The 19,497-nt window shown below is 31.5% G+C and overlaps 1 protein-coding gene across 1 annotated transcript in view; it reads left to right on the forward strand.

Moving 5' to 3' along the window:
* Window positions 1-539: 539 nt before the first annotated feature.
* LOC146530763 (uncharacterized) overlaps window positions 540-19,497 on the forward strand; it is a 36,418-nt gene continuing 17,460 nt past the window's right edge. Inside the window, exon 1 of the mRNA XM_085199233.1 lies at window positions 540-637. The gene's annotated coding sequence lies outside the window, so the exon portion shown is untranslated. The remainder of the gene's footprint in view (window positions 638-19,497) is intronic.

Consider the following 19,497-nt stretch of genomic DNA (forward strand, 5'->3'; position numbering starts at 1 on the left):
GTTTTCGGGAGGTCTCTCCCTACCTCTTTTACCTCTCTCTTTCCTTCATAATCTTTTTTGCCATTCTTTCATCCATTCCATTACAAGTCCATTAAAAGGGAATGTTCATTGTGATCTGTTTCCTATCAAAAACACAAAATAACTTTTTTTCTAAATATTTTCCATATCGCATCTACTAACCAAATATTATTGGTTCAAATAAGAAATAGTGCTAGTGTTACGTACATACGTAGATGCGTATCTGCCGAATCCTTCGGGGAAGAAAATCAAAGAGAGGAAAAGGAAGGTAAGCAAAAATGTCGCCATACAAATTTGGAAAGAAAATATCTATGTATATTACAATCAAATATTTCCATGAATGAGATTTGAACCTATATTTATCGCGTTCCGTCAAAAAAGACCATTCAACATCGATATTTATTTGCTATCGATATTAACAAATAATATATAATAGATTTATTAAGCTGTACAATATTCTTCATTGCGCATGTTTAGAGAATTCTGCATGTGACGTTCCAAGTTTAAATCCAGTAGCTTACCGACCGCCGTCCTGTATGGACGTGTTCAGTGATACAAAGTTTAAGTTCGTGGGACTTTATGTGCGTGTTTGAATTTGTGTTTATATGGATTTGATACGGTAAGGATTTTTTTTAAATATTTAAATATTTCTTATGTATATTTTTTATTTTAAAAAAATATGATAATTTTGGTATGTTAGTTATTAAGTAATTTTAAAAAGAACAGCTGTTGTCCTGAATAGGAAAAACTTTCAGATAATAAAATAAAAAAATTAAAAGAAAAAATTTTTTTTTTATAAACAGATAAAAACACAAAAGAAATTTAAAACATAGCTGAAATATTGTAATAATATGATAATAAATTGTAAATGTATAAGGGACTGCTTACTAACATTATTAAAACTTAAATTAAATTACATAATATGATAACGTTTATTTTTTTTAGTTTAGCGCTGTAAGTAGGATACAGCAGAGTAGGCAGAAGGAATCTAGTGTTAAGACACTCCCGTTTCCCATATTCCGCCGATTCTAGAGGCATTGATTAGCAGATCTCAACGCCGCACTTGGCCTCGTTGCTAGAGCAAGGAAATGAAAATTCAATAGTAAAATATTAAATATTCCATTGCCTCGAGTGGGAATCGAACCCACAGTCACATTCTTGTGCATCGACAATGTTTATTTAAATAGCAGTTTAAAATAAACATAAATAACTTAAATAATTTAAGTATAAGTCATTAGAATTTAAAATGACACCATAATTTTATTTGAACATAGTTATAATCTATTTGAAATAAATCCTTATTTAGCGTGACCAAAAATGTTAAATACGGTAAGCTACATGATAAATTGTTCCTTTAAGGAAATACGGTGTCTACCAATTTGGAATGAATTTAATTATACTAATATACTTTCCTTTTTTTTATTTTTTCGTAGAGTGACATTTAAAAATAAAATGAAATAGAATTAATTCATGATACTTATACATAAAATAATGGTGAAATACCAAAAAGAACACATAGTATCTAGTTATATATTTATTTACACAATTATATTTTTGAGACAATTGTAAATGGATTTTTTTATAAAGCTTTTAGCTAGTGATTTTAGTAAAAGACGAAGTGTTTTCGGATTTAGTATCTAGGAGTGTCTTATTTTTAGAAACAATATTATTAAAATCAGTCATAATATTATGTATGTTATATGTAAATTAATATTTTTTTAGCTTCACTGAAGCAGAGGGAACTTGGGGATCTAGTGTTAAAACACGCCGTTGCCATTAAGAAAGAATGTTATTATAATTTATTAAAATGTGTTTGTTACATATTTGTATTTGTCATACTTTAATAATTTTCTCAATTTCAACTTTTATACTTTTTAAAATTAAATTCATATAGAGGTTTTATTTAATAAAAAAGTTGACCTTTTTTACATTTACCTTTAGATTAGATATCTAGGTTCAACACACATGAGTCATAAGCTCCCAAGGTTTTCACGGAAATGGATTGCGTTTGACATTTTTTTTAAAGTAATACAGTCAGTTTGTTTAATATGAAATGATTGGAATATTAAATTTTAAAAATACGCTAAAAAAATTGGTAGTGACTTGCTTATTTTTTTTTAATATTGCTTTTTTCTTAATTCGTTTATTTACATAAAATAGTGAATAAAGCTTTTAGGTCTAGATTTATTTAACTAATATACTACGTTCTTATTTCTTTTATAATTTTAGGGAACAGTTATATAGCTGAGGCCAGTCGTGATGCAGTAATGTGTGACTGTAAATGCGACAGGTTGTGGATTCGATTCTTACTCGAGGAAATTAATATTAAATGTTTTTATTTCTTCGCTTTGAGCTCTATACTCACCTCAATGCCTTTAAAATTCGGTGAAAAGTGGAGAACGGTATGTTTTAATGGGAACAGAGTGTCGTAACACTCGGTTCCCTTGATATTATCAATACATTTAAAAATATATATTAAAACTTCAACGTATCTAGACTCGAACTCGCGTCCTTTAGAAACCGTCTCAGTTTAGAAACACTTTTATATAAAAAAGTATGAATAGATTTGTCTCATTCGTTCTAAACAATATCAATTTGTTATAGCGTGCGTACTTCTGTATACGAGTATGTAGAAGCATTCGTTTCACTCACACTACGATGAACTAAGTAATTGAATGGAATTTTCACTTTCCGTTATTACTTCGTATTTAATTCTAAACAAGCACCTGCTTACTTTTAAATTATATCTGTTAGTTACAAATATTCGTTCTAATGGTGTTTTATATGTTTATTTGTAAGATTTGTATATAAAAAAACCCTTTATGAGGTTGTAAATCAGTTTTTGTATGAATTTCGAGGAATCCTTACTGCTAAAATTGTAATTTAAATTGCATATTTCAGGCTATGTCTTGTAAATAAAAAAAAATATATAAATAGGGCTGTTTAAGTAAACAGCCTTATTCGTCTTTTATGTATTAAATTAATAACAATTTGGAGTACATAATTAAAAATAATCCTTTTGATTCTGGTCTGTAAGCAAATATTTTTATTTAATCGACTAGTAATATTCTTATACAGTTATTTAATTCTTATGTAGTTCTCCAAATATAATCAACTTTATGCCCTTACCGATAACCTTACTATGCCAACAATATTATTTAGTACGCGATTCATAATAATTTAATACTAGCATTTATGTTATTCATTGATAATTATTGATAACTCCTTCCTTTATACAGTAATTTTGGAAATAATAATCAAGCTCTAAAAAAAAATATAAACGTATTACATATATTTTTTGTAAATTAAGTAGCCATTATCGAATTCTTTTATCGTGTTTTCTTATTAATAATTTAAGATTTTGTTCATACTTTACGTGTAGATGAGTATAAAAAACTTATTGATAATATCTTCGTCCTTTTCGTCGCATTGAGTAGCAAGACAGGTGAAATATACTATTCAATATCCATTTTCCTGTTACATTTCTAATATTAATGGTTCTGTAACATTTCGAGTACCGCTATTTATAGGAAATACAACTATTCCGAATAGTAAATCTATTTGTGGGCTAAATGATCAAAGCTCTTAGGCGTATTAAGTGAGAAATGCCGATGCATTTAAAACCATTGACGTCTTTTCACCTAAAATATAAATATAACATACATGAAAATACAGAATATGATATTTTGCAGAGAAAGCAGAAATAAAATAAAATAATGTATTAACCACTATGGAAAAGTCAAGTATCAAAAAGAGAGTTTTGCCACCCAATACAAAATGAGATGAAAGTGGTCCTCAGAGTGAGTCCATACAATTCTCTCACAAAAAACTCTTATACTACACACTATAAAGTCAACCCTTAATTTCTACAAATATCATATCACACAGGCGAAGCCGCAAGTGAAACCTATATCTTAGAACATTTTTAAAGAAAGAAATATACATTTACTTTGAATATCAATCAAACTTAAATAACAATACCAAAAAAAATGTCTTTACTAAGACATGTTTGTAAGAAAATAACATGACGTTCTATTAGACACGGGTCTAGTGACAGTCGAAAGGCTTTGTCCTAGATTTTTTTCTTTTGAAATGAATATACGTACAGTAGATATACAATTTCATATACAACGAGTAAATTTAGCTCCCACGCTATTAAATATATGCACTTTGTACTAAATGTATATATATTTTTTCTTTTTGTATTAACTTCAGGGTGTATTGAGTTATCAATCCGTTCCCATTAATTTTCAATTTATTAAAATTCAGTTATCAAACCTCACCTTTTGCATGTTTATACGATGTTTATTTAATATAATATACATCTTGAATGTTAAGTATTTAGTATATTCTGTTAACTCTTAAGGCTCATATGGCGCAGACAAACAGATCCTCACTATAAAAGCGGCGATCTTAGGTTCATTTCACTCGGAGTAATTAATTAATATCATTTTCTCGTTTTGATAACAAGACAATACACGGCGTTAAATTCCGCCATACAACATACCAACAACGTCCCGAACAGAGTGACTTATCGCTACGCATTCTCTACCTACCTTCCTACGTCTAATTATATAAGATAAAATATAAAAAATCTAAATATGCAACCGAAAAATGCTAAATCAAATATTTAACTCAAATTTCAAGTCTGTGCCTACTAAACTCTAAAAGATAAGTTTAAAGCGACCATTTTTTTTTGCGGTCTCACTGCCATGAAAAGTCCATATTTGGCGCAGTAAAATGTTTTTAACTTTTAACAACGCTTTCGTGAAAAGGCTATAGTACCGCATGGGACCTCTTTATGTATTGACATTGTAAATATTTGTTCAAGTGCTGTCGCAGGCGAGGATGACAGACATAATGTCAAACCTACGTTTGATTGTTTTTTTTTTAGTTGGTGTCGTAGTAGAATATGTTTAAATATATATTTATATATTTTTAAAGCCTATTAAACTATCATAAAATAGATAAACAGAATGGAACAGAAATTATAAACGGGTACACAGAAGCAATCTGGGAATCTAGTGTTAGGACATTCCGTTCTAATTCCGTTCTGTTCTCCGAATTCTGGTGGCATTGTTTTTAGAGTGATGGAACTTAACGCCACACTTGTATAGACACCAGCGTGAAGCGCGATAGAGTGCAGAAATAAAGTTATTAAATAATTAATTTCGTTAATAGGAAATCGAACCCGCAACCTGTCGCGTTCAGCCTTAAATAATGATAAATTATAGTACAATATTATAAGCTTTTTCATATTTCATTATCATTAAACAAAGTTTAGTATTGACATAGTTGATGGATGAATCCCCTGAGCTCAATTCGATAACTGATTAAAAATTAAACAGGCACGGACATTCACAATTTTATTGTATTTTTGTTATTAATGACTTTTTACAACCTCGCCTTTAGTTTACTTGGGTGTTTTTCATATATTATTTATATTATATTTTTCATATTAGAGTTTATTGTTAAAAAAAATCAGCTTTACGTTGTATCCCGCACACAGCAAGGTACGCAGAGAATAAAAAGAATACAGTTTTGTGTGAGCGGGAGTCGAACCTATAACCGTCAGACGCCGTGCCACTGCAGTGCCGTGTCAGCACGTCCTGTTTGTGTTTATTTTTTACAACAATTATTGTTTACTGTTTATTACATAAAAATAGAATTAAACATTTTTAACTTACCGTACCGTTCTAATAAATACGTGACGAGGTTAGATCTCTCGTAGAATGCTTTAACGGTAGATCCCTCAAATGCCTTAGAGGCGTGAATTTCAAATTCCTAGTTCTACATTCTGGAAACTATGGTCTGTATTAAATATTTTCTCGAAATAAAAGTTTTTTTTGGAGTTATTAAGAACGATAAAATACATAGATAGATAAATAAATAGATAAACAAATTTACTTCCAGTATGCACTATGATAATGTGTGAGAGAGAGAGAGATCTATTGTAAAAACCATTTTACAACTGCAGCGTTGAGTTGCGTGTACGCAATACGCAATTCCCTCGGAATTTGGCGGAAAGTGAGGAATGGAAGAACTTTAATGGGCTGACTAGGTTTCTGGGTTCCCTCTACTATGCTGCTTACTGTGTGCGGGATACGGCGTAACGAAAGAAACAAATCTTGGGTAAATGAGATAACACGAAATACTGAAAATTGGGCGGAAAGTTGTGAACGCAGTGTTTTAACACTAGGTTCCCTCTGTCTACTCTCCAGTGTACAGGGTACAGCGTGAACCTAAGGCATGTAAGGCATAATGGCATTAGAGCGAAATGTATTAAAATAGCATAACAAATATGTATTTTGTATTTCAATAGGCTTTGTTTCATATTCAGTTAAAAAGTTTATTTAGAGAACATTACATATATTTTGCATTGTTTAGTTTTATATAAAAGAAAACAAAAGTATTTCCGTGCCCTTGTACTGTAACACAATATAAATGTTGAGGACGTTCGAAGTTTTGGTGAAATCCCAAAACTTGGTAGTTTTTCCTTCTGTTTTATTCGCCACTTGACATCTGTGACACTGACCAAACTTCGCTATTTTAATGACACCCCAGAGACAGGAAGTTAAAGACGGTTTATGGCTTTAGTTCTTTATATGCGGTCGCCTAGATTAAGATATTTGGCTATAAAGCTTTTCAATATATCCGCGATTATATATATAGCTTTTCAATATAGCAGGTACAGGGAGCGTGGTGTTAAAACACTCCGTTCCCCACTTACTGCCGAATTCCGAAGGCATTGCTTGTTAAGTGTATGATACATGCAATCAGATTATCTTACAAAATATTTTCTTCTAACAATTTTACCAAAAAAATATCTAAATTTGTAAGACTAGATATTCTATCTAAAGATATCTAATATCAGGCTTCGTCTAGACACTGCATTCTGAAAGACATTTACCTATTACAAAGTTGGCTTCGCAACTATTTAATATACAGTATGATATGAGTCATTGCACGTAAATTGAATATGACGTTAGGGAGAGTGTATGTATGTAGCTGGAGTTGAAATGCTCGTCTTGGGATTATGGGATTTAATATGATGGGTTTAAACTTATTTATATGTCAAAAGTAACCAAATATGTTTAGTTTGTTAATTATTCATGAACTTATTATATCTTATTTTATATTAGTACTTAAATATTATATACAAATTGATAAGTAAATGACGCAAGACGCAATGCGTAAGGAATGCGTAAGGAATTTGGGGGAAAGTGAAGAATAGATCTGTTTTAATGGGAATGGAGTGTCTTAACACTATGTTCCCAGGTTCGCCGATATGTGCAGGATATAGCGTGAAGATAAATAATTAATAATAAGTTTTTTCAAACGATTCATTTAACATAAATAGCAGAGTAGACAGAGGTAACCCATTATTAAAACAGTCTGTTCCCCACTTTACGTCCATCTTTTGTTTCATTGCGTATTAATTATCCAAAGGCAATGAATCACTTTGTCTTCTCACCCCCGTATGAGAAATAAACGTACGATCATCGTAGTTACAGTTCGTCGTTGCGACAATGGCTACGACAACCAACAAACAAGTTATATTCAAAGTATGAGTATATATCTAGTATATAAAGAACTTACTTTTTCCAGTAATATGATTTCGTCGTTTTATATACATAATTGTTATAATAAATACAGTTTCTTTCTTTCACTATATAATAAAATTAACTTTTGCTACGTTCAATAGACGATTCAAAAGTGCTTACAATAGTATATTTGAATAAAGAAAATTTTGAATTAGAATGTAGTATTACTTGAAAACTTAAATACTAAGTATCTACTTGTGAAAGGTTTAATACATTCTAAGGTCAAATCCATTAACATTATTGCCTAGACATTATAAATATTCTGTAATATAGTATAGTTAAGACGCGAAGTCTCCAGAATTTAGCGGAAAATGGAGAACAGAGTGTCTTAACTATAGGTTAACTTTGCCTACCACCTACAGCGTATAGCTGTATTCCATACACAGGATGGTGAATAAAGCGTATGTTTTTTCGAAAATTGAACTCACTATTCTTGTAGATATTACTTATTCAATTTCACCAAATAGTCTACTATTATATATTAAATAAAATAAAATATTCATATAATTGTAATAAAAAATTTAAAAGGTTAACTTAGGGTCAAAAATAAATCTTATCTGGGTGGGTTCGCATTAAATTCGTTGTATCCTCAACATTAATCTTCAAAGCAATTGTGTTTAATTCCCGTTTCTTCCTTTCAAGGGTAATAAATCAAGTAACTATACATAGCGCGACGCTCGGCTTTGTTCGTAATACAATAATGCTAAGATTCTATTGTTTTTGTTCGTGGACATTGGAGTAAACTTTGGCCTTTATTAGCTTTGGTTTTAGTACAAAATGTTTACATGTTAATTATTATTAATACTATTTATTATACTTGTTATGGTATTTCCTTTTTGACTTATATGAATTAAATAAGCTTAGTTTTGTATCTTAGTGTGTGCTGAGTGTGACTAAATGCGATGGTAATGGGTTCAATTTCTCAGAGGAATGAATTATTATTCAATTTTGTCGCTCTGGTAATCAGACAAAACGCGACGTTAAGTTCCTGCACTCAATATATATGTATACTATTTCGAAAATGGTCCCTCTATGATAAATGATGTGTTTGACACGGATATACTACTTATTCCCAACGCGACAGGTTGTGGGTTTGATTCCCACTCGACGAAATGATATATTTATTTTTTCATTTTCCCTTGCTTTGTTAATGAGGCAAGACGCGGCGTTGAGTTCCACCAATCCACACACAGTGCCTTCAGAATTTGGCACAAATTTGGTAACAGAAATATCTTTATAAGAATGGAGTGTCGTAACACTAGGTTCCATCAGCTTAACCTGCTATGTGCGGGAAACAGCGTGAAGCTAAAAAACCTATGGAATACACACTGTTAGTATGACGACATTGACCCTGTCAATCGAATATATTATATAGGCATTTACTAACCTTAGTTTATTATTATTCATAAAGTTATACCCACATTTATTAAGTTTGGAGACAATAGAGCTATTATCCCTCGATAGAACAAGTAATCTTCAAGTTATTTGGTACCTTCCAACCGTTAGATGGCGGAGAGTTGGGCCCTTCGGATTGCAGCACCCAGCAGAGAGAACAGCCCTCAAATTCCTCAGCCTGGAGGAGCGAGAACAGGTGGATAGGCACAACTGCCAAGCAGTGCGAATGTTTACAGACGGGAGTAAGTTTGAAGAGCGAGTTGGGGCGGCCATATCCGTATGGAATGGCGACGCGGAAACCAGGGCCTTCAAACTGAAACTTGCTTCGCACTGCTCGGTCTACCAGGCTGAGCTTCTGGCGCTGTGCAGGGCCACCGCCCTAATGCTGGAAAATCCGGCCAGCTCCTTTGGCCTATACACCGACTCGAGATCATCACTCGAGTCGGTGATAGGTGATAGATCCCTCCACCCACTAGTAGTGCAAATTAGGGACAACCTGAGGCGTTGTCGCACCCAAAATAAGCACGTGTGCTTGTTTTGGGTGAAGGCACACGCAGGACTGGAGGGGAACGAGCGCGCGGACGAGCTGGCCAAGCTAGCGACCAAACTGAAGAAAAGGCCAGACTACGACGCGTGTCCGATCTCATTCGCCAAACGACTTCTTCGTCAGAAGTCGATTGGCGAATGGAATCGAAGATACCAGTCTGGCCAAACGGCCTCGGGTACAAAAATGTTCTTCCCAGATGTGGCTGGCGCTTACGGGACCACCAGGTGCCTCAAGATAGATACGGTACTGACTCAAATATTGACCGGCCACGGTGGGTTCTCCCAGTACTTACATAGATTTAAGTGCAAGGAGAGCCCATCGTGCATCTGTGAGCCGGGCACCGCAGAGAGCGTGACTCACATTCTATGCGAGTGTCCGGTCTACAGTAATGAGAGGGCCCAACTCGAGATCCGGACCGGGAAAAGAGTAGCAGCCGAAAACTTAAAAACATTGATAAGGGACAAAGAGATCCATGAGGCATTCGTGGGTTTCTGTAAGAGCGTGGGCAGCAAAGTAATAAAAAGGAACAAATAAATTAAAAAAGTCAGAAAATCTTAAAGCTAAATTCATTATTGGCCTAGTGCCACTTTTTCAAAATTTAAACCAGTTCAATATATATAATTGCAAAATAAAGTCTCTGATTAAGTCAGAGGGACGAGAATAAAAAAAAAAAAAAAAAAAAAAAAAAAAAAAAAAACCGTTAGATGGCTTCCAATAGGCACTGGTTCAAATCCCAATATTTGAATTTTATACATTTTTTTGTTCTAAGATTATTTTAATATTATTCAAAACATTAGACAAATCTTAAATATAGTTCTTTTAAGTTTAATTTTCATATGTGTAGGACTAAAATAGCTTTTTTATGAATCCTTTCATACAAACTAAAAAAGTTATTTTAGTCCTAATTTCACATTTATTTTTTTCAGAGTAGAGTTTGATCTCTGAATCATATTAGAGACGTTACAACTGTACCAATATTTATTCTATTCTAATAATGGGTCTATGATATTTTTCATATTTTTTAAGTGTCTGACTTTTGGCAATATAATAAAAAAATATAAAATAATATAACTATTATTACCTAATAGATTATGTTTTCTTGGAAAAAAATAATAATGTTAGAAGCCTTTTTTATGTTCTTGTTATCTTTTATAATATAATAAAATTGTAACTGGTAAATGTGGGCTTAGAAATATAAAATATCAATTAAACTGAAAACCTTCATAAGAGTAATATAAACTTGAAAAAATATTAGTCGGTAAAATATTTGCAATTGAGATTTAAATGTCCTAATTACTTTTAAAAGTAGGTATATATAGTGACACTAGTAAAATTTAAAATAAAAAAAATCTATCAAAAATATTAGTACCTAAGTTTGGTGATGTGCTTGTAGATCTTAAACTACTAATCTGTTTTTCATAAAACTTTTTCAAAAAAGAAGGCTTTCGATTGAAAAGGTACTCAAATCTGTTCATTAATTCAGCAGCTATAGTGCTACAGATAAACACAAAACAGGGTTTAAAACATTCTATTATTTACTCCAGAATTATAAGGCGGAACTCAACGCCAGAACACGGAAATTAATTATATTTGAAATATTTTACAAAAACTATACGGAAAGTGGCGAACGGAGTGTCCTAATTCTCGATTACATTAGTCTACTCTATGCAAGTCTCTATGAGAATCTATATGCGAGTAAAAATACAAAGCTGAAAAAAAATACAATTCTTTTGTACGCTCAAACAGTGAAAATTGTACGCTTCATAAAAGCAACACAATAAAATATTATTAAAACTTTTCTTGCTCTAAATAACGAACCAAATTAAATATGAATCACCACATCTGTGACGCAGTACATTTCTCCCTCACTTTTAATTAAGTCGCGTTATACTATATTTGTATAAAGTGAGTCGTAAACAAACAGGCGTTGCATCGTTTCTATGTAAATACTGAACTAATAAACCAGCTTATCGACTGACTTTAAACTAGTAACAGATTGTAAAAACCGTCTCGTTTATCCTTTACGTTAAAATATAGGTCACGAAAGAGACGGCATGAGGATTTGTGTTTCTATTCGTAAATTTTCAATGTAAATGAAATATTTTAATATAAGTGAAAATATTTCGAGATAATGTTGTTTGTGGAATTGGATAAAGCGTTTATGTTAATTTTGTAAATTTAATCTCCGGTATTGGTCACTGGTTATATTTAATCAGTAGATTATAAGTTAAATATTTAATTGTGATGCCACAGTAAACCATTTGGTAATATAATATAACGTTCTTATTTGTGAAAGTTGTGGCTTAAAATCATTTTTACTAAAGTAAATTAGAAAGAAAAAAAATCTCATTTTCTTCTTAATCGCGACAAATATAGAAAACTGGGTGATTTGAAGCCTCACGCTTAAAAAAATCATGCTAGCTTATGGTCAATTTTGGTAGAAAAATCAACCCAAATATAGTCTTCAGGGGCCCGTTCAAAATGCTCATTAATGCTTGCCTCCACCGTTCGAGTGGCTCGCTTTGGTGATTGATTTCACTAACACTTTTCGAAGTACGTTTCAGAAATTAACTGTAGTTCTTGAAGTCAAAATCTTCGACATAGTAGTAGTTCGATGAGAACGTATGGCTTATTGATCAGAGCGCCTGGACGGATTCCAAGAAGTATGGGTTCAAATACCATTTCGTTACGTTTTCTTAAGAAAAATATTGAAGGCAAAATCTTTAAAGATTTTGCCAACCTTAAAGATTTGGCAATTATATATAATTGCCAAGTAAATAACTATCAGATTAAGCACTAAATTTAAATATAAATTCCAACGCTTTCGTGATTCAACTAGCACCATCAGATGCTACGTTTCCTGCTTGTTACGTACTCGCACTCGTATCTACGGAGCGTCAGGCGTCAGCTGGTTTTCTATTCATTTCGACGTTGGAAATAGATTTTAAATGGGGATTCGCAATTTTAGTACATTTGATAACGTTTAGTAGGTATATGGCGATTTTTTTTATGAATTCATTAATTAATGAAAGACAGACAAGCAATTAGAAATTGTTAGGTTATATTTTAATATAGTTTAAATAATTATAGCCTCTTAGCACATGATTATTTTGAGATCACTATCTACTATTATTATAGACTAGCGGACCCGGACGGGGCTACGCCTGCTTGAAATATAAGAATATAATTTGTATAGAAATATAATTTCAATCTAGATGAAATGCTAAAAGAGACTATTATATTTATTTTCATAAGGATGAATATCAAAATGACGCGGTAACGAACGCGGTCGCGTAGCGACGACGGTTGTTATTAACATGGCAGAATAAATTGCATGTCAAATTAGAAAATATTTTAATGTATTAGTATATATGTGTAATTTAATATTATATTATATATAGCCTATAGCACTTCTGAAGAATGCAGCTTTCATACAAAACAAAAACAAAGTAAATCGATCCAGTAGATCCAGAGATCTTAGCGTTCAAACAAACAAACAAACAAACAAACTCTTCCGCTTTATTATATTACTAGCGGACCCGGACGCGGCTACGCCTGCTTCTACTATAAGAATATTTAATAATTTATTTTCAATTTTCAATAGAATTAGTAAGAAAATATAAGCTTAAATAATCAAAAAGAATCATAAATAGAGACATATTATTAGAAAAAATTATCTGAGATATTGAAATGAATCAACAAAAGGATTAAAAGTAACTAAAGGATAGGTATTCTTAATATTAGAAAAAGTACCTAAAGTTTTCCGTGCGTGTGTACCTAGTACATACTCGTAGATATCGACTCTATGAAATAACTAAACATTTCTCTCTATTAAATAGGATAATTTTAGCGGGCAATATCAAATAAAATAAGAAAAGAACCAAAATGTAGTTTAAATTAATTATAAACAGCAAATAATTACATAAAAGTTAACAATAGATCAAAAATGTATGAAAATTTATAAAACCGTCAACGTCATCTGCCCGTTCGCGTCGGTCATACTCATATATGCCGCCCGTAGGCTAGGTCATTTGGAATCAGTCACATCTTAATTATTTATTAGAATTTTATACAGTAAACTATAATTTCAATCTAGATAAAATGCTAAAAGTGACTATTATATTTATATTTATAAGGATGAATATCAAAATGTCGCGGTAACGGTTGCGTAGCGACGCGACGGTTGTTATTAACATGGCAGAATAAATTGCATGTCAAATTAGAAAGTACTTTAAAATATATTAGTTTATATGTGTAATGTAATGTTATATAGCCTATAGCACTTCTGAAGAATGCAGCTTTCATACAAAACAAAAACAATGTAAATCGGACCAGTAGATCCAGAGATCTTAGCGTTCAAACAAACAAACAAACAAACAAACAAACAAACAAACTCTTCCGCTTTATTATATTAGTATAGACTAGTGGACCCGGACGCGGCTACGCCTGCTTAAACTATAAGAATATTTATTAAATATATTATTTTCAGCTTTCAATAGAATTAGTAAGAAAATATAAGCTTAAATAATCAAAAAGAATAATAAGTAGAGACATATTATTACAAAAAATAACTGAGAAATTGAAATGAACCAACATAAGAAGTAAAAGTAACTAAAGGATATTCTTAATGTTAGAAAAAGTATCTAAAAACTACCTAAAAGGATAATTTTTGCCAATAATATCAAATAAAATAAGAAGAGAACCATAATGTATTTTAAATTAATTATAAACAGCAAATAAAGTTCGAAAATTTACAAAACCGTCAACGTCATATGCCCGTTCGCGTCGGTCATACTCATACTATGCCGCCCGAAGGCTAGGTCATTTGGAATCAGTGACATCTCCTTAATTATTTATTAGAATATTATACAGTAAACTATAATTTCAATCTAGATAAAATGCTAAAAGTGATTATTATATTTATTTTCATAAGAATGAATGTCAAATTAGAAAGTATTTTAAAATATTAGTATATATGTGTAATGTAATGTTATATAGCCTATAGCACTCCTGAAGAATGTAGCTTTCATACAAAACAAAGACATAGTAAATCGGACCAGTAGATCCAGAGATCTTAGCGTTCAAACAAACAAACAAACAAACAAACAAACAAACAAACAAACAAACAAACAAACAAACAAACAAACAAACAAACAAACAAACAAACAAACAAACAAACAAACAAACAAACAAACAAACAAACAAACAAACAAACAAACAAACAAACAAACAAACAAACAAACAAACAAACAAACAAACTCTTCCGCTTTATTATATTAGTATAGATATATATATTATTTATTGTAAGTACTTATAATTTTAAAAACTACTTATATTTTTCAGATTCACTATATCTCTCAGTAGTTTATTAAATGAGTCAGGATACTTTGAGATATCATGAGTTGAATAATGAAATTTAACACTAGATTCCCTCTGCCTATCCTGCTATATGCGGAATAGAGGATGAAGCCGATTTTTTGTGTAGGAATCGAACCCACGATTATCACGTCAACATTGAGACGCTCCTCTACTGCGCCACGAAATTTAATTTCTTAATTGATTCAATTAACATTATAAACAAACAATCAACGATATTTCTAAAACTAATAAACATTTCAAAATACAACTTCATTTGATTACAGAGGAAGCTCATAAAATTGAAATGGAAATACTGTTTGTTTTCATTTTATTGCAATAACATGAGTAAAATATTTGTTTGTTTTATGTTATGAGATTTTTCATATATTTGTTAAACTAGTTCTCTATAATTGCTTGTAGATATATTTTTTGAATTTCTATCAAAATATATAAAAAATAATACAAAAATTATATGTTATGGATATCGTATAATATTTTGAACATATCCGTATGATATATGTATATGTACAATATACATAATTATAACCATTTAGATATTATTACTTTCAACGATTTATTAATTTATTCAATGCCGTTTTTCTACGTAGCAGGAACCTCTACGTTACCTCTACGGCGTAGACCTGCCCTAAATATTTCTTATACCACCTGTTTTTGGCACTATCTAACACAATAAAATATATTAAGTGAATGACACAATGAAAACATGTTCAGTATGAAAACCTCTGTCTTTGAAGGTTCTTTTGAAGGTTCCTTTGAAGGTTTTTTTGATGAAATTCGGGTCAACAGTCAAGACATAAATGTCACACATGTTACATTCATTAACATATTTGTATGGTAATATTAAATGGTTATGGAAATATTGCTCGGTGCTAAGGGGACAACATCATGAATATATAATATGCCTATGGGGGTGTTTTCACCCTTAATTGGTAAATTTATTTTATTTAATATGTAGATGTTAAATAAATGATCAGAGATTTTGGTCAGTGGGTTTTTTTGGCGCATGGGTTTATAATGCAAGATATATAAAAATGGTTTGTTTCTATTGAATAGAGTTTATTTTACTCCATTAGAAGTAATTAACTTATATCACATTACTTACCTTATAAATTCCTCTTGAAGATTTATATTTGTACTTAAATATTTCTATCTAGGCAAAGTGCCGTATTAAATTTTGTTAACTAGCACTCAATCAGCCTAAACCTAATCTCGAAAAGGGTCGAAATTAGGGACCAATCGATTGAATAATACTTATGATTTTTTTTTGAGGCCAGTTATGGCGTAAGGGCACAAAGTGTGACTATAAACGTGACTGGTTGTGGGATCGATCCCTGTTCGAGGAACCTCGAACTTGCAATGTGTTTGTAATTCGGTGGAAAATAGGGAACGGAGTGTCTTAATATTAGGTTCCCACTACCTACCCTGCTGTGTACGGGAACCTGATAAAAAAATCCTAGGTTAATAAGGTTATTTTTTTTAATAAAAAAAAATTAAAAACATTTCTTACTCAAATCCAAATAACAAGTAAATTGGCCAAAAGGACAGTTTCCCTACCAGTTTTAAATGACAAGCCGATAAATTGCATCGGTCCACGGACATACTCGTATAGTGTAGTAAAATAGGTGCATTGTTATACTGAATAATGTATGCTGTGACCACACTGAACACTGACGTATACAGCTCGATTGGAACTACAGTAAATACACGCCAAAAATACATACGCTCACGAGTAGGATCGCTTGTTAAATTGTGTGAAAGAGAATGCTTTATTTGATACTAGCGGACGCGCGCAGCTTCGCCTGCTTATTGCTTAGGGGTGAATTCTAATAAACCATGAAACACGTGTTCAATGAAATATTTTTAAGAGTCTCATTTTCAAATTTTATAAAAATCAGTGGCGATTTAAAGATTTTTCCATACGAACTTTCAACCCCTTATTTGCACCCCTAGGATAAATTAAAATGAACCACGAAACATGTATCTAATGAAATATTTTTAAGAGTCTAAGTTTGAAATTTTATAAAAATCGGTGGCGATTTAAGTTTTTTTCCATACAAACTTTCAACCCCTATAGGCTTAAAATTTTTCAAAATCCCTTCTTAGTGGATGTTCAAATTACTAAAGTAAATATCTGTCTAAATTTCACGTTTCTACCATCAGCAGTTACGGTTGTGCGTGCGTCTTACCTCAGTCAGTGAGGGGACTAGTGAACTAGCGTCTTGGGTTTAAAATTTTTAATTTATTATTTTAATTCAGTTTAGTTAAGAAGCTGTAGTGGCTTAGCGGTACGATTGATGGTTGTGGGTTTGAATTCCATTTGAGGGAATGCATGACTTTCATTACCTCGCTCTGGTAATCAAAGTGTGAAGTTAATTTCTGCCACTAAATCTGCCGTTAATACTACCTGAACGCGAGCTTTAACTCTGTCTACCCTACTATATACGGGATACACCAAACTAAAAAAACTTGCGATGAAATAAAATTCCATACTTTTCTGACTAAATTATCTTTTTCATTTGTTATAATTGCTTAACTATTAAGTAGGCACATAGAAATAAGAAAATCAAATTTAAAACATATACTTTTTAAGTTTTGTCTCACATGAGCGAGGCGAATCTATTATCGAGACACCGCACCCCACATTCCCCCCAATTTTTGAGACATTATACATTGAGTAGCGGAACTTAACCCCACGCTTTGACTGCCAGAGCGAAAAAAAAACACAATTTCAATATACTAACTAACTAACTAACTAACTATCATTCCCTTGAACAGATATCGAACCCACTATCAACTTAAAATCATTCGTTGTCTAACTGACCACAATGACCGCTACTTCTGGAACTTTATTTCGGATCTAATTTTATAGTCTACGAACATAAAGTTGTGGGCAGGAGCTCGTAACTTTGGAAATAGATATATCTTTGAAATCTAGCCCATACGGTCATCCAATACTAAAGTAAGTATAGCCCGTTTTAGTTATTAACCAGTTGGTAAACTTACATTTAAAGATTAAAGTATAAACTGAAATAAGTAAATTAAGAACAGAATCTCTGTTTTAGATATTTTTGTATATTAAAGGTATTATAAAAAAGAGAATGGGCATCATGTTTTATTTCGCACATTTAGGGACAGGCAGAGAGAACATAGTGTTAAGATACTCCTTTCTTCACTTTCCGACGAATTTTCGATGCATTGCTTATTGACTGACGAAACTTAACACCAGACTAGAGAGCTGACTCTTCTTTACTACAAAAAGAGTGAAGCTGTTTTATAAATTTAATTATAAATGATTATATAAACATCTTACGATAAAAAAAAATATTGCACTTTTAATATTATACTATAATATTAAATTAATTTAATTTTAAATACATACCACTTCATAATCACCATATAATGAACCTAACTAAATAAACTATTATCGATCGACGTTCAGTACCTGAGCGGACGTGGGCGGGTCGTTAGAAAGCAATACATACACTTTAGCGAATGTGATTGATGGCCGGAGTCACCTCTTGTTCCATTAAATCAATAACTAACAAGAATATATCATTATATTTATGCTATGGAAATTTCGATATAATCAACATAAAATTTTTTTAGGTCAGTCGTAGTACGACTGTTGCGGGTTCGATTCCCATTTGAGGAAATATTTATTATAATTTTCATTTGCTCGTTCTAGTAACAAAGTCCAGCGGTGAGTTCTGTTAGTCAACATGCAAAGCGTACAGAATTCGGCAAAATGTCGGGAATAGAGTGTTTTAACACTAGGTTTCAGAGGGAAACTACCTTTAGCCCATGACAACACAGTAGGCAGAAGGAACCTTCTATAAATAATTGTTTTCAACAATCAAAGTTTCATAATAATCTGTTGAGAAGTTTTAGAGTTAATTTTGGAGTGAATTTTTAATATTAAGTGACAATATGGCCCTAAAAATATGTATTAATTTTACAACGACAATCTGGCTGTCAATTTAGATAAAAACAAAACTTTTAAAACAATTATTCATACTAAATTAATCCTTTAATTATTCAACTATGCATTACGTTTTAAAATACTATTAATATTATTACTGCATTATTAATTCATAGTACATAAATAATATAATAACATTGATTTTCCTTTAGACATTAAGTACTATCAGTTTCTTCTTCACTTCAATTTAATTCGATGTAGAAACGGCGAATAGCGCAAGCCAAGGACTTGGATTTTATAGAATCTTTTCAAGAAATCTCCAAGATAACGTGCAAAGATGCACTAACATCAGCAAGTTTGATATTTAAATTCAAAGAAAACCCTACAATATTCATGTTGAATGAAAATAATGGAAATCTTTTTAAGTTAACATTTCATTATGTTGCTGTGTAACTTCATACAAATAAATATGTTTATACAAACTTGTGAAGAAAACCTGAGCTTTAGTTTTGACAGCTGGGTAGTGTTTGACAGTATTTCTTATAAAATATTTTCCTATCCAAGTTAATTGTTGTATAGCAGAGTTAGCAATAATAGCTTTCTTTGCTTTTCAACATGCAATATCGATATAAAAT

Source organism: Heliconius melpomene, chromosome 16, assembly GCF_056956725.1.
Source record: "Heliconius melpomene rosina isolate 202511_hmr_F chromosome 16, ASM5695672v1, whole genome shotgun sequence".
NCBI lineage: Eukaryota > Metazoa > Arthropoda > Insecta > Lepidoptera > Nymphalidae > Heliconius > Heliconius melpomene.